General features: G+C 35.6%; 3 long non-coding RNA genes across 5 annotated transcripts; all 3 read right to left on the bottom strand.

Moving 5' to 3' along the window:
* Positions 1 to 231: 231 nt before the first annotated feature.
* Positions 232 to 2,547, bottom strand: LOC149150307 (uncharacterized). The gene is made up of 9 exons (XR_016263483.1): positions 2,479 to 2,547; positions 2,260 to 2,338; positions 2,016 to 2,065; positions 1,846 to 1,906; positions 1,257 to 1,329; positions 1,090 to 1,166; positions 683 to 989; positions 447 to 546; positions 232 to 288 (listed from the first exon to the last, which is right to left on the bottom strand). It is a non-coding gene; the product is annotated as an uncharacterized LOC149150307 (long non-coding RNA).
* Positions 2,548 to 2,621: 74 nt separating this feature from the next.
* Positions 2,622 to 5,964, bottom strand: LOC149150306 (uncharacterized). Its single transcript, XR_016262191.1, has 5 exons — positions 5,660 to 5,964; positions 5,402 to 5,476; positions 3,065 to 3,142; positions 2,900 to 2,974; positions 2,622 to 2,694 (listed from the first exon to the last, which is right to left on the bottom strand). It is a non-coding gene; the product is annotated as an uncharacterized LOC149150306 (long non-coding RNA).
* A 161-nt stretch (positions 5,965 to 6,125) lies between these two features.
* LOC149150305 (uncharacterized) lies at positions 6,126 to 11,342 on the bottom strand. 3 transcript variants are annotated; one of them, XR_016263078.1, is made up of 10 exons: positions 11,243 to 11,342; positions 11,028 to 11,084; positions 10,768 to 10,842; positions 8,419 to 8,495; positions 8,254 to 8,328; positions 7,938 to 8,151; positions 7,298 to 7,797; positions 6,700 to 6,763; positions 6,533 to 6,609; positions 6,126 to 6,432 (listed from the first exon to the last, which is right to left on the bottom strand). It is a non-coding gene; the product is annotated as an uncharacterized LOC149150305 (long non-coding RNA). The 3 variants fall into 3 exon arrangements; XR_016263079.1 differs by having other exon boundaries at positions 7,298 to 7,358; positions 7,472 to 7,797; positions 11,028 to 11,334; XR_016263077.1 differs by having other exon boundaries at positions 11,028 to 11,334.
* Positions 11,343 to 15,687: the final 4,345 nt, after the last annotated feature.

The following is a 15,687-nucleotide window of genomic DNA, read 5'->3' as shown; positions in this document are numbered from 1 at the left end:
TATCTTCTCAACCCGACCCTCCGAGACACTACAATTGTAGTCACTCACTACACAAAGTAATATTATATATGAGATCATGAATAAGCACGAGTTTAAATTACAAATATACAAAGCGATGTATTAAACATACACATACCTATGCCCTACTACACCAGAACCATGCTAGAAGGAAAAAACTTCAAGTAAACAAATAATAATAACACTATTTTGTTGGAAACCAACATGACTCACCCATCCCTTTGCGTGGCATCTACATTGTCTATCTTCTCAACTCGGCCCTCCGAGACACTACAATTGAGTCACTCAATGAATAAAGTAATATTATATATGAGATCATGATTAAAGCACGAGTTTAAATAACAAATATACAAACCGGTGTATTAAACATACACATACCTGCCCTTCCTTGGCTAATATTTTAGCAGCTAATAGAATAAATCACTTACAATTTGTGGAATGTCTCACCCATCCTCTGCCACAGTTGTAGAATGTCTAATGCATCTTCACTTCACCTTTGTAGATTGTACAATTGTAGCTCTTTGTTGCCTAAAGAAGATTAATGTAGTTGATTATGACAACATAGATAAAGCATATAATAAATTGAATAGCACAAAAATGGAGCCACAAATTAGCAAAATAGACGTTTCAGTTAAGCGCATTGCACATAGCTGTGTTGACTCACCCTCATTTACGAATAATAACCCCCATTTTTTTATCTGCTTCCTTTGTTTCCTTTTCCACACCAACAAATGAAATTGAGACCACATTGTAAAGAACGTGAAAAAAAAGGAAAACAAGTACAACAAACCCAATAAATGAAACCAAGACAAAACTACAAAAAAAAAGAGAAAAAAAGGTGAAACAAAGAAAAACAATTACAACACAAAGCATGGCCATGCTCAAACTCAACAAACAAAAAAAATGAACAAAGAAAAAAAATGCAAACACCAGTTCTGCACATTATCTCTCCTGCAATGTACCGTCCTCCCCTGGAAAGAAAAGAAGTAAACTAAACAAGGTTAAAATACACATAGTTAGTAATGGTACACATATTTCAAAACCAATAATTATTCATAATAGGAAACATACCTCCCCTAGAGTTTGTTTTATAACAATGAACGATCTCTTTTGTATTCCACTTGCTCGTGCTCATCAGAACAAGTCATCTACAAAAGATACAAAATAAGCTATTAGAATTGTTATATAAATTAAACTAGAGATTAGAATGAAATTATTAATCATAATAAGAAACAAACCTTTCTTTGAGTTTGTTATATAAAAAGAGAGGTCGTTTTATATTATTTCACGTGTTCTCACTGGACAAATATTCTGCAATAAATACATAAAAAAAATATTAAATTTCTATTAAAAGTTAAACTAGAGAGTTTGAAGGCATGAACTTGTCATGCAACTTTGTTCGAGTCCAATTGTATTCCATGCCATATCACAAAAAATATAAATTTTCTAGACTAGATGTACTTGTACTAGGAATAATACAAACAATGCTTTCATAAGAGGTATATTTTCTTTTGTTTGAAAATGAATCTAAACATATTTAAACAAATTGAACTCCCAAAACCATAGGGTCCACAAAGCAATAGTGTTGTATGTTAGCACGATGGTTGCTTGGTTGAAGGGTCAATATGCTTGCTTTCTCAACTTTACCCACCTCTTCTATAGGGCATGTACTATGTAGAGCCAAAAAAAAAACAAATTTAAAAAAACCATGTGATGTATACGTGAAACCACTAATTGAGTAATACAACCCAAGAACCATTCTCGAAGGAGAAATAGTAGTGCAAACAAATAATAAAAATACTATTTTTTTGGAAAACTACGACTCACCCATCCTCTATGCTCCATTTGCATTGCTTAGTGTATCTTCTCCACTCGACCATCCCAGACACTACAGCGGTAGTCACCGCACAATGTAATCTTGTATGTGAAATCATGAATAAACCACGAGAGAATTGGATAAAAAAATTTACAGAGCGATAAATTAATCATACACATACCTGCTAACTCTTCGGTAATGTTATAGCAGCAACAATTATGAACAATAAGCCTGGAAATGTGAACCCCGTTATAACTTTTCTCTCTATTTCGTATCAAATGTTTTGGAAAATCTCAAACCTCACACCCATTAACAAGATCATACTACCTTGAAGCCATGACAAAAGGATGAATCATTATGCAACCAACATATATTACGGTGGATTAAAGCACAATATTATTATGTATGAAAAAAATATGGCTCACCAATCCTTTGCGCTGCGTTTGTAGAATCTCTAAGGTATTTTCACTTCTCCTTCATAGACTATACAACTGTAGTCGCTCACTACACAAAGAAAATAAATATAGTTGAGTATGAGACCCCATATAAACCATATAATAAATTGAAAAGCAAGCAAATAGAGTCACGAATGATGAATAGATAACTGTGAGTAAAGTGCATTGTGTATAGTTAGGGTGATTCACCTTCATTTATCAATGATAACCTCCACCTCATTTCTTTCATTTTCTCTCCATGCAAACAAAACCAAGACTAAACTACAAGAAATGAGAGAATGATGAATAGATAACTGTGAGTAAAGTGCATTGTGTATAGTTAGGGTGATTCACCTTCATTTATCAATGATAACCTCCACCTCATTTCTTTCATTTTCTCTCCATGCAAACAAAACCAAGACTAAACTACAAGAAATGAGAAAACGAGTACAACAAAAAGCATGGTCACTCTCAATCTCGACAAAAACAAAACATGTAGACAACAACAAATAAAAAATTGCAAACTTCTCCTTGCACATTATTTCTATTGCAGTATCCTCTCCTCCGCCGAAAAGAAAAAAAGTGGGGTGGTTAAGGTTAAACTGATAATTATTTAGAATAAGAAACATACCTCCTTTAGAATTTGTTATATAAGGATAGACATTGCTTTTTATTCCATTTATTTGTGCTCACTAGAACAAGCCATCTACAACATATACATAATAAAATATTAGAATCATTATACAAGTTAAACTAGAGAGTTGAATGTAATAATCAATCATAATATGAAACATACATGTCTTTGAGTTTTGTTATATAAAGGGGGATAATCCATTTTGTATTTCACGTATTTGTGCTCACTGGAATCAACCATCTGCAATAGATACACAATAAACTATTAGGATTCTAATAAAAGTTAAACTAGACAGTTAAAGGCAAAAACTTGTCATCCAACTTAATTACAGTCCATTTATATTCCATGCTATATCTCAAAATATATAAATTTTCTAAACTAGAAGTACTTCTATGAGGAATAATGCAATTAATGTTTTCATAAGAGAAATAATTCTTTTTGTAGAGGGATCTAAGCATATTTAAACATATTGAACACCCAAAATCCTAGAGGCCACAAGGCAACAGTGTTGTCTATTAACACAATGGTTGACTGGTTGAAGGGTCTGTATGCTTGCTTGCTCAACCTTACCATCCTCTATTGACATTTGTAGTTTGGTAGGTACTCCAAACCCTAGGGTACAAGGTTGTGAAGGATTTGGAACCGCATGGGATTTGTGGGCAAGAGTACCCAAGCTGTGGGCTTTGCACCCAAAGTTGTTGGTGTGAATCCATGAAGATATTCGATGATTTGGCACTTGGACCTGAGAGAGCACCCTTAAAGGAGCAAGGCATTGCTTCAAGCACCAAGAGAGCCATTATCATTGTGGAAAAATGAACGTTTATATGTTTTGAGTGGGTGAATTGCTTTAAAGATCGAGTCGGCCTTAGTTAAAGAGACCCTTCTTGAAAGGATAAATGTCACGCTAAGCGAAAGATATAAATACGTGAGAGGAGAGAGCTCATTCCACACATCCAAGGAGAAACACATCAAAGAATATACCTCTGAAATAGATGAAGATCAAAAGGAGTTCAAGCGAAGTGGAGGAGGAGCATTTTTGTGTCTTCTTGAGATTGTTTTGAGGGAAATATTGATAGGCAACAGGCCGAGAGCTAAGAGGTGAATTTTGGGCAAATTTTTTGCATGTTTGGGGAGATTTTTCTATGTGTTTAAGGCCGCAGGTTCTCAAGATTGATTGCAAGTTTAACGACATATCTTTTGGGGAGGGCGAAGAGGCCTAGTAGGATTCCTAACCTAGGCCACAATCACAGTAGGGGACAACGTAGTTAGAAGATGCCTGAAGTGAGGGAAAAAACAAGTTTTGGATCAGAATTTAGGGTTGACGTTGGCCCTCACTAGAGCTCAAAAATTGCCTTGAAGCCGAGGTCAAGAGGAGCGACGAGAGGTTGTAGAACAAAGTATGTTTGTCCTCTTGTTTTGATCTTGGTTTTTAGTGGATGGTTATCCTAGTTTGGACAAAGTTTGAGGGGCATCTAAAGGACTGTGTGGAGGGTAGAAGGAGGTGTCCTTGCAGCCCTAGATCAGTTTGACAAGGAATTTGGCTGCTATAAGAAAGACAAACTTCGAGAAGCCTAAGGGTTTGGTTCTTGGAGAAATAAGGGTAGCCAAGGAGGCTTATGTTAATTGTTGGAGAAGGACTATAGACAATCATAGTGGGCAACGCACCATGCCCTAAGATTGTTTGCATTGGAGCAACACAAGAAGGCAATAGTGGGAAGAAGTCCCAAAGCGCTGAGGAGCAATAGTGGGTAATCTCAGAGTTATTCACAAACAAAGTTGTGAACAACTCACAAGAAGACCCTATGTGTTGATTCATTTATGGACTAATGATCAACTAGAGGGCAGTTGGAGAGCCGTGTTCAGAGACCTAAAGGAGCAAGATTCATTGATAGAGGCAGATTGGTGTTGTTGTAGTTTGGGAGCCAAAGGAACGACATATGTATCCGAGACACATCGACTCAAAGTGCTGTAGAGCGCTACATCAACAAGTAGGTCAAGTGTTGTCTTGTTCAAGGTAGATTGGTTGAAGGACTGACACCAAACCCTAGTTTGTATTTCTTGTATTAGTGATTGTATGAGGGCCATGATCCCTAGTACCAGAGCCCTAAATAATGTACTACAGTTTGTTAATATAACGAAGTTGGGTTGTTGAAAAGTGGTAAAAAGTTGTTATTTATGCACATGTTGAATTTTTGTTGTATTTATTCCATTGTGCAAAGTAGTTTGTTGTGGCATTTGAGTTGGTTGTGTCATAGATTCTTAGACCCTAACCTACATTCTCAACTGACGTGGAAAAACAACATCTTTGTCTCTAGTGCACATTGTCTAGGGGTGTGTGTGTGATGTGGAGCAAGAGAGCACATAAATGTAAACATTCCATTTGATGTATATGTCAAACCACTAACTGAGTGGTACTACCCGAGAACCATGCTAGAAGGAAAAAACTTCAAGTAAACAAACAATAATAACACTATTTTGTTGGAAACCAACACGACTCACCCATCCTTTGTGTGGCATCTACATTGTCTATCTTCTCAACTCGACCCTCCGAGACACTACAATTGTAGTCACTCACTGCACAAAGTAATATTATATATGAGATCATGAATAAAGCACGAGTTTAAATTACAGATATACACAGCAATGTATTAAACATACGCATACATGCCCTACTACACGAGAACCATGCTAGAAGGAAAAAACTTCTAGTAAACAAATAATAATAACACTATTTTGTTGGAAACCGACACAACTAACCTATCCTTTGCATGCCATCTACATTGTCTATCTTCTCAACTCGACCCTTCCCTTCGAGACACTACAATTGTAGTCACTCAATGAACAAAGTAATATTATATATGAGATCATGAATAAAGCACAAGTTTAAATAACAAATATACAAAGCAATGTATTAAACATACACATACCTGCCCTCCCTTGGCTAATATTTTAGCAACAAATAGAATAAATCACTTACAATTTGTAGAATGTCTCACCCATTCTCTACCACAATTGTAGAATGTCTAATGCATCTTCACCACTTCACCTTTGTAGATTGTACAATTCTAGCCCTTCACTACATAAAGAAGATCAATGTAGTTGATTATGACAACATAGATAAAGCATATAATAAATTGAATAGCAAAAAAAATGGAGCCACAAATGAGCAAAATATACTTTTAAGTGAAGCACATTGCATATAGGTGTGTTGACTCACCCTCATTTACGAACAATAACCTCCATTTCTTTTGTCTACTTCCTTTGTTTCCTTTTCCACACCAACAAATGAAACTGAGTCCAAATTACAAAGAACGTGAAAAAAAAAAAAAAACGAGTACAACAAACCCATTAAATGAAGCCAAGACAAAACTACAAAAAAAGAGAAAAAAAAAAAGGTGAAACAAAGAAAAACGATTAAAACAAAAAGCATGGCCATGCTCAAACTCAACAAAAAAAACATGAACAAAGAAAAAAATGCAAACACCCATTCTGCACATTATCTCTCCTGCAATGTACCGTACCGTCCTCTCCTGAAAGGAAAAGAAGTAAACTGAACAAGGTTAACATACACATGGTTATTAATGGTACACATATTTCAAAACCAATAATTATTCATAACAGGAAACATACCTCCCCTAGTGTTTGTTTTATAACAATGAACGATCTCTTTTGTATTCCACTTGCTCGTGCTCATCAGAACAAGTCATCTACAAAAGATACAAAAGAAGCTATTAGAATTGTTATATAAATTAAACTAGAGATTAGAATGAAATTATTAATCATAATAAGAAACACACCTTTCTTTAATTTTGTTATATAAAAAGAGAGGCCATTTTGTATTTCACATACTGTACAAATATTCTGCAATAAATACATAAAAAAATATTAAATTTCTAATAAAAGTTAAACTAGAGAGTTTGAAGGCATGAACTTGTAATGTAACTTAGTTCAAGTCCAATTGTATTCCATGCCATATCACAAAAAAATATAAATTATCACAAAAAATATAAATATTCTAGACTAGATGTACTTCTACTAGGAATAATACAAACAATGCTTTCATAAGAGGTAATTTTTTTTGTTTGAAAATGAATCTAAACATATCTAAACAAATTGAACTCCCAAAACCATAGGGTCCACAAGGCAATAGTGTTGTATGTTAGCATGACGGTTGATTGGTTGAAGGGTCAATATCCTTTCTTGCTCAACTTTACCCACCTCTTCTATAGGGCATGTACTATGGAGAGCCAAAAAAAAATACAAATTTAAAAAAACCATGTGATGTATACGTGAAACCACTAATTGAGTAATACAACCCAAGAACCATGCTCGAAGGAGAAATAGTAGTGCAAACAAATAATAAAAATACTATTTTATTGCAAAACTATGACTCACCCATCCTCTATGCTCCATTTGCATTGCTTAGAGTATCTTCTCCACTCGACCATCCTAGACACTATAGTGATAGTCACTAGTTGCACAAAGTAATCTTGTATGTGAAATCATGAATAAACCATGAGAGAAATTGAATAAAAAATATACAGAGTGATAAATTAATCATACACATACCTGCTAACTCTTCAGTAATGTGATAACAGCAACAATTATGAACAATAAGCCTCGAAATGTGAACCCTGTTATAACTTTTCTCTCTATTTCGTATCAAAATTTTCAGAAAATCTAAAACCTCACACCCATTAACAAGATCATACTACCTTGAAGCAATGACAAAAGGATGAATCATTGTGCAAGCAACATATATTACGATAGACTAAAGCACAATATTATTATGTAGGAAAAAAATATGGCTCACCAATCCTTTGCGATGCGTTTGTAGAATCTCTAAGGTATTTTCACCACTTCACCTTCACAGACTATACAACTGTAGTCGCTCACTACAAAAAGAAAATAAATATAGTTGAGTATGAGACCCCATATAAACCATATAATAAATTGAAAAGCAAGCAAATAGAGTCACGAATGAGGAAAAGATAATTGTGAGTGAAGTGCATTGTCTATAGTTAGGGTGATTCACCTTCATTTATCAATGATAACCTCCACCTCATTTCTTTCATTTTCTCTCCATGCAAACAAAACCAAGACCAAACTAAAAGAAATGAGAAAATGAGTACGACACAAAGCATGGTCACTCTCAAACTCGACAAAAACAAAAGATGTAGACAACAACAAACAAAAAATTGCAAACTTTCCCCTTGCACATTATTTCTATTGCAGTGTCCTCTACTCCGCTGAAAAGAAAAAAAGTGGGGTAGTTAAGGTTAAAATACAAACATACATAGTAATGATAAGCATAGTTAAAAACTGATAATTATTTAGAATAAGAAACATACCTCCTTTAGAATTTGTTGTTTAACGATAGACAGTGCTTTGTATTCCATTTACTTGTGCTCACCAGAACAAGCCATCTACAACAGATACATAATACAATATTAGAATCATTATACAAGTTAAACTAGAGAGTTGAATGTAATAATCAATCATAATATGAAACATACATGTCTTTGAGTTTCGTTATGTAAAGGGGGATAATCCATTCTGTATTTCACTATTCGTGCTCACTGAAATCAACCATCTGCAATAGATACACAATAAACTATTAGGATTCTAATAAAAGTTAAACTAGAGAGTTGAAGGCACGAACTTGTCATCCAACTTAATTACAATCCATTTATATTTCATGCTATATCTCAAAATATATAAATTTTCTAAACTAGAACGAATTCTACTAGGAATAATGCAATTAATGTTTTCATAAGAGAAATAATTCTTTTTGTAGAGAGATCTAAGCATATTTAAACATATTGAACATCCAAAATCCTAGAGGCCACAAGGCAATAGTGTTGTCTATTAGCACAATGGATGATTGGTTGAAGGGTTTGTATGCTTGGTTGCTCAACCTTACCATCCTCTGTTGAAATTTGTAGCTTGGTAGGTACTCCAAACCCTAGGGTACAAGGTTGTGAAGGATTTGGAACCACATGGGATTTGCGGGCAAGAGTACCCAAGTTGTGAGCTTTGCACCCAAAGTTGTGGGTGTGAATCCATGAAGAGATTTGATGACTTGGCACTTGGACATGATAGAACACCCTTAAAGGAGCAAGGGGTTGCTTCAAGCACCAAGAGAGCCTTTGTCACTGTGGAAAAATGAACGTTTATATGTTTTGAGTGGGTGAATTATTTTAAAGATCAAGTCGGCCTTAGTTACATTGGCCCTTCTTGAAGGGATAAATGTCACCGTAAGTAAAAGATATAAATATGTGAGAGGAGAGAGATCATTCCAGACATCCAAGGAGCAACACATTAAAGAATATACCTCTGAAATAGATGAAGATCAAAAGGAGTTCAAGCGAAGTGGAGAAGGAGCATTTTTGTGTCTTCTTGAGACTGTTTTGAGGACAATATTGATAGGCAACAGGCCGAGGGCTAAGAGGTGAATTTTGGGCAAATTTTGTGCACGTTTGAGGAGATTTTTCTTTGTGTTTCAGGCCGCAGGTTCTCTGGATTGATTGCAGGTGAACGACATATCTTTTGGGGAGGGTGGAGAGGCCTAGTAGGATGCCTAACCTAGGCCACAATCACAGCAGGGGACAACATAGTTAGAAGAGGCCTGAAGTGAGGGAAAACACAAGTTTTGGATCAGAATTTAGGGTTGACATGTGCCCTCACTAGAGCTCAGAAATTGCACTGAAGCCGAGGTCAAGGGGAGCAGGAAGAGGTTGCAGAACAAGGTATGTTTGTCCTCTTGTTTTGATGTTTATTTTTAGTGGATGGTTATCCTAGTTTGGACAAAGTTTGAGGGGCATCTAAAGGACTGTGTGGAGGATAAAAGAAGGTGTCCTTGCAGCCCTAGATCAGTTTGACAAGGAATTTGGCTGCTATAACAAGGACAAACTTTGAGAAGCCTAAGGGTTTGGTTCTTGGAGAAATAAGGGTAGACAAGGATACTTATGAATCATCCCTAAGTTAATTGTTGGATAAGGACTATAGACAATCATAGTGGGCAACCCTCCATGCCCTAAGATTGTTTACATTGGAGCAGCACAAGAAGGTAATAGTGGGAAGGAGTCCCAAAGAGATAAGGAGCAACAGTGGGTAATCTCAGAGTTATTCACGAATAAAGTTGTGAACAACTCACAAGAAGACCCTATGTGTTGATTCATTGATGGACTAATGATCAACTAGAGGGCAGTTGGAGAGCCGTGTTCAGAGACCTAAAGGAGCAGGATTCATTGATAGAGGCAGATTGGTGTTGTTGTAGTTTGGGAGCCAAAGGAACGACATATGTGTTCGGGACACATGGACTGAAAGGGCTGTGGAGCGCTACATCAACAAGTAGGTCAAGTGTTGTCTTGTTCAAGGTAGATTGGTTGAAGGACTGACACCGAACCCTAGTTTGTATTTCTTGTATTAGTGATTGTATGAGGGCCATGATCCCTGGTACCAGAGCCCTAAATAATGTACTACAGTTTGTTAATATAACGAAGTTGGGTTGTTGAAAAGTGGTAAAAAGTTGTCTATTTATGTACATGTTGATTTTTTGTTGTATTTATTCCATTGTGCAAAGTAGTTTGTTGTGGCATTTGAGTTGGTTGTGTAATAGATTCTTAGACCCTAACCTACATTCTCTAGTGACGTGGAAAAACAACATCCTCGTCTCTAGTGCACATTGTCTAGGGGTGTGCGTGTGATGTGGAGCAAGAAAGCACATAAATTTAAACATTCCATTTGATGTATATGTCAAACCACTAACTGAGTGGTACTACCCGAGAACCATGCTAGAAGGAAAAAACTTCAAGTAAACAAATAATAATAACACTATTTTGTTGGAAACCAACACGACTCACCCATCCTTTGTGTGGCATCTACATTGCCTATCTTCTCAACCCGACCCTCCGAGACACTACAATTGTAGTCACTCACTGCACAAAGTAATATTATATATGAGATCATGAATAAAGCACGAGTTTAAATTACAAATATACAAAGCGATGTATTAAACATACACATACCTGTGCCCTACTACACCAGAACCATGCTAGAAGGAAAAAATTTCAAGTAAACAAATAATAATAACACTATTTTGTTGGAAACCAACATGACTCACCCATCCCTTTGCGTGGCATCTACATTGTCTATCTTCTCAACTCGGCCCTCCGAGACACTACAATTGAGTCACTCAATGAATAAAGTAATATTATATATGAGATCATGAATAAAGCACGAGTTTAAATAACAAATATACAAAGCGGTGTATTAAACATACACATACCTGCCCTTCCTTGGCTAATATTTTAGCAGCTAATAGAATAAATCACTTACAATTTGTGGAATGTCTCACCCATCCTCTGCCACAGTTGTAGAATGTCTAATGCATCTTCACTTCACCTTTGTAGATTGTACAATTGTAGCTCTTTGCTGCCTAAAGAAGATTAATGTAGTTGATTATGACAACATAGATAAAGCATATAATAAATTGAATAGCACAAAAATGGAGCCACAAATTGGCTAAATATACTTTTAAGCGTAGCGCATTGCATATAGGTGTATTGACTCACCGTCATTTACGAACAACAACCTCCATTTTTTTTGTCTGCTTCCTTTGTTTCCTTTTCCACACCAACAAATGAAACTGAAACCAAGTTACAAAGAACGTGAAGAAAAAGGAAAACGAGTACAACAAACCCAATAAATGAAACCAAAACAAAACTAGAAAAAAAGAGAAAAAAGGTGAAACAAAGAAAAACAATTACAACACAAAGCATGGCCATGCTCAAACTCAACAAAAAAACATGAACAAAGAAAAAATTGTAAACACCCGTTCTGCATATTATCTCTCCTACAATGTATCGTCCTCTCCTGAAAGGAAAAGAAGTAAACTGAACAAGGTTAAAAAACACAAAGTTAGTAATGGTACACATATTTCAAAACCAATAATTATTCATAATAGGAAACACCTCCCCTAGAGTTTGTTTTATAACAATGAACGATCTCTTTTGTATTCCACTTGCTCGTGCTCATCAGAACAAGTCATCTACAAAAGATACAAAATAAGCTATTAGAATTGTTATATAAATTAAACTAGAGATTAGAATGAAATTATTAATCATAATAAGAAACACACCTTTTTTTTAGTTTGTTATATAAAAAGAGAGGCCATTTTGTATTTCACGTGTTCTCACTCGACAAATATTCTACAATAAATACAAAAAAATATTAAATTTCTAATAAAAATTAAACTAGAGAGTTTGAAGGCATGAACTTGTCATGCAACTTGGTTCGAGTCCAATTGTATTCCATGCCATATCAAAAAAGAGTATAAATTATCACAAAAAATATAAATTTTCTAGACTAGATGTACTTCTACTAGGAATAATACAAACAAAGCTTTCATAAGAGGTAATTTTTTTTTGTTTGAAAATGAATCTAAACATATCTAAACAAATTGAACTCCCAAAACCATAGGGTCCACAAGGCAATAGTGTTGTATGTTAGCACGATGGTTGATTGGTTGAAGGGTCAATATGCTTGCTTGCTCAACTTTACCCACCTCTTCTATAGGGCATGTACTATGGAGAGACAAAAAAAATACAAATTTAAAAAAACCATGTGATGTATACGTGAAACCACTAATTGAGTAATACTACCCAAGAACCATGCTCGAAGGACAAATAGTAGTGCAAACAAATAATAAAAATACTATGTGATCGGAAAACTACGACTCACCCATCCTCTATGCTCCATTTGCATTGCTTAAGGTATCTTCTCCACTCGACCATCCTAGACACTACAACGGTAGTCACTCATCACACAAAGTAATCTTGTATGTGAAATCATGAATAAACCACGATAGAAATTGAATAAAAAATATACAGAGCGATAAATTAATCATACACATACCTGCTAACTCTTCAGTAATGTTATAGCAGCAGCAATTATGAACAATAAGCTTGGAAATGTGAACCCCGTTATAACTTTTCTCTCTATTTCGTATCAATTTTTTCGGAAAATCTCAAACCTCACACCCATTAACAAGATCACACTACCTTGAAGCCATGACAAAAGGATGAATCATTGTGCAAGCAACATATATTACAGTGGATTAAAGCACAATATTATTATGTACGAAAAACAATATGGCTCACCAATCCTTTGCGGTGCGTTTGTAGAATATCTAAGGCATTTTCACGAATTCACCTTCATAGACTATACAATTGTAGTCGCTCACTACACAAAGAAAATAAATATAGTTGAGTATGAGACCCCATATAAACCATATAAGAAATTGAAAAGCAAGCAAATAGAGTCACGAATGACGAAAAGATAATTGTGAGTGAAGTGCATTGTGTACAGTTAGGGTGATTCACCTTCATTTAGCAATGATAACCTCCACCTCAGTTCTTTCGTTTTCTCTCCATGCAAACAAAACCAAGACCAAACTACAAGAAATGAGAAAACGAGTACAACAAGAAGCATGGTCACTCTCAAACTCGACAAAAAAAAAACATGTAGACAACAGAAATAAAGAAAAAAAAAAATACAAACTTCCCCCTTGCACATTATTTCTATTGCAGTGTCCTCTCCTGCGCTGAAAAGAAAAAAAGTGTGGTGGTTAAGGTTAAAATACAGACATAGATAGTAATGATAAGCATATTTAAAAACTAATAATTATTTAGAATAAGAAACATACCTCCTTTAGAATTTGTTATATAACGATAGACATTACTTTGTATTCCATTTACTTGTGCTCACCAAAACAAGCCATCTACAACAAATACATAATAAAATATTAGAATCATTATAAAAGTTAAATTAGGGAGTTGAATGTAATAATCAATCATAATATGAAACATACATGTCTTTGAGTTTTGTTATATAAAGGGGGATAATCCATTATGTATTTCACATATTCGTGCTCACTGGAATCAACCATCTGCAATAGATACACAATAAACTATTAGGATTCTAATAAAAGTTAAACTAGAGATACATAATAAAATATTAGAATCATTATAAAAATTATATTAGAGAGTTGAATGTAATAATCAATCATAATATGAAACATACATGTCTTTGAGTTTTGTTATATAAAGGGGGATAATCCATATTGTATTTCACATATTCGTGCTCACTGGAATCAACCATCTGAAATAGATACACAATAAACTATTAGGATTCTAATAAAAGTTAAACTAGAGAGTTGAAGGCAGGAATTTGTCATCCAACTTAATTACAATCCATTTATATTCCATGCTATATCGCAAAATATATAAATTTTCTAAACTAGAAGTAATTCTACTAGGAATAATGCAATTAATGTTTTCATAAGAGAAATAATTCTTTTTGTAGAGGGATCTAGACATATTTAAACTTATCGAACACCGAAAATCCTAGAGGCCACAAGGCAATAGTGTTGTCTATTAGCACAATGGTTGATTGGTTGAAGGGTATGTATGCTTGCTTGCTCAACCTTACCATCCTTTGTTGAGATTTGTAGCTTGGGAGGTACTCCAAACCCTAGGGTACAAGGTTGTGAAGGATTTGCAACCACATGGGATTTGTGAGCAAGAGTACCCAAGCTGTGGGCTTTGCACCCAAAGTTGTGGGTGTGAATCCATGAAGAGATTTGATGACTTGGCACTTGGACATGATAGAGCACCCTTAAAGGAGCAGGGGGTTAATTCAAGCACCGAGAGAGCCCTTGTCACTGTGGAAAAATGAACGTTTATATGTTTTGAGTGCGTGAATTGTTTTAAAGATCAAGTTGGCCTTAGTTACAGAGGCCCTTCTTGAAGGGTTAAATGTCACCCTAAGCGAAAGATATAAATATGTGAGAGGAGAGAGCTCATTCCACACATCCAAGGAGCAACACATCAAAGAATATACCTTTGAAATAGATGAATATCAAAAGGAGTTCAAGCGAAGTGGAGAAGGAGCATTTTTGTGTCTTCTTGAGACTATTTTGAGGACAATATTGATAGGCAATAGGCCGAGGGCTAAGAGGTGAATTTTAGGCAAATTTTGTGCACGTTTGAGGAGATTTTTCTCTGTGTTTCAGGCCGCAAGTTCTCTGGATTGATTGCAGGGGAACGACATCTTTTGGGGAGGGCAGAGAGGCCTAGTAGGATGCCTAACCTAGGCCACAATCATATCAGGGGACAACGTAGTTAGAAGAGGCCTGAAGTGAGGGAAAATAGAAGTTTTGGATCAGAATTTAGGGTTGACGTGTGCCCTCACTAGAGCTCAGAAATTTCTCTGAAGCCGAGGTCAAGGGGAGCAGCAGGAGGTTGCAAAACAAGGTATGTTTGACCTCTTGTTTTGATGTTGTTTTTTAGTGTATGGTTGTCCTTGTTTGGACAAAGTTTGAGGGGCATCTAAAGGACTAAGTGGAGGGTAGAAGAAGGTGTCCTTGCAGCCCTAGATCAGTTTGACAAGGAATTTCGCTACTACAAGAAGTACAAACTTTAAGAAGCCTAAGGGTTTGGTTCTTGGAGAAATAAGGATAGCCAAGGAGGCTTATGAATCATCCCTAAGTTGATTGTTGGAGAAGGACTATAGACAATCATAGTGGGCAACCCTCCATGCCCTAAGATTGTTTACATTGGAGCAGCACAAGAAGGCAATATTGGGAAGAAGTCCCAAAGGGCTGAGGAGCAACAGCGGGTAATCTCAAAGTTATTCACAAACAAAGTTGTGAACAACTCACAAGAAGACCCTATCTGTTGATTCATTGATGGACTAATGATCAACTAGATGGCAGTTAGAGA

The sequence above is a fragment of the Pinus tabuliformis genome, chromosome 9 (assembly GCF_031772625.1).
Source record: "Pinus tabuliformis cultivar Carrire ecotype Pingquan chromosome 9, CPIR1, whole genome shotgun sequence".
Taxonomy (NCBI): domain Eukaryota; kingdom Viridiplantae; phylum Streptophyta; class Pinopsida; order Pinales; family Pinaceae; genus Pinus; species Pinus tabuliformis.
This window is presented reverse-complemented; position numbering and strand designations above follow the sequence as displayed.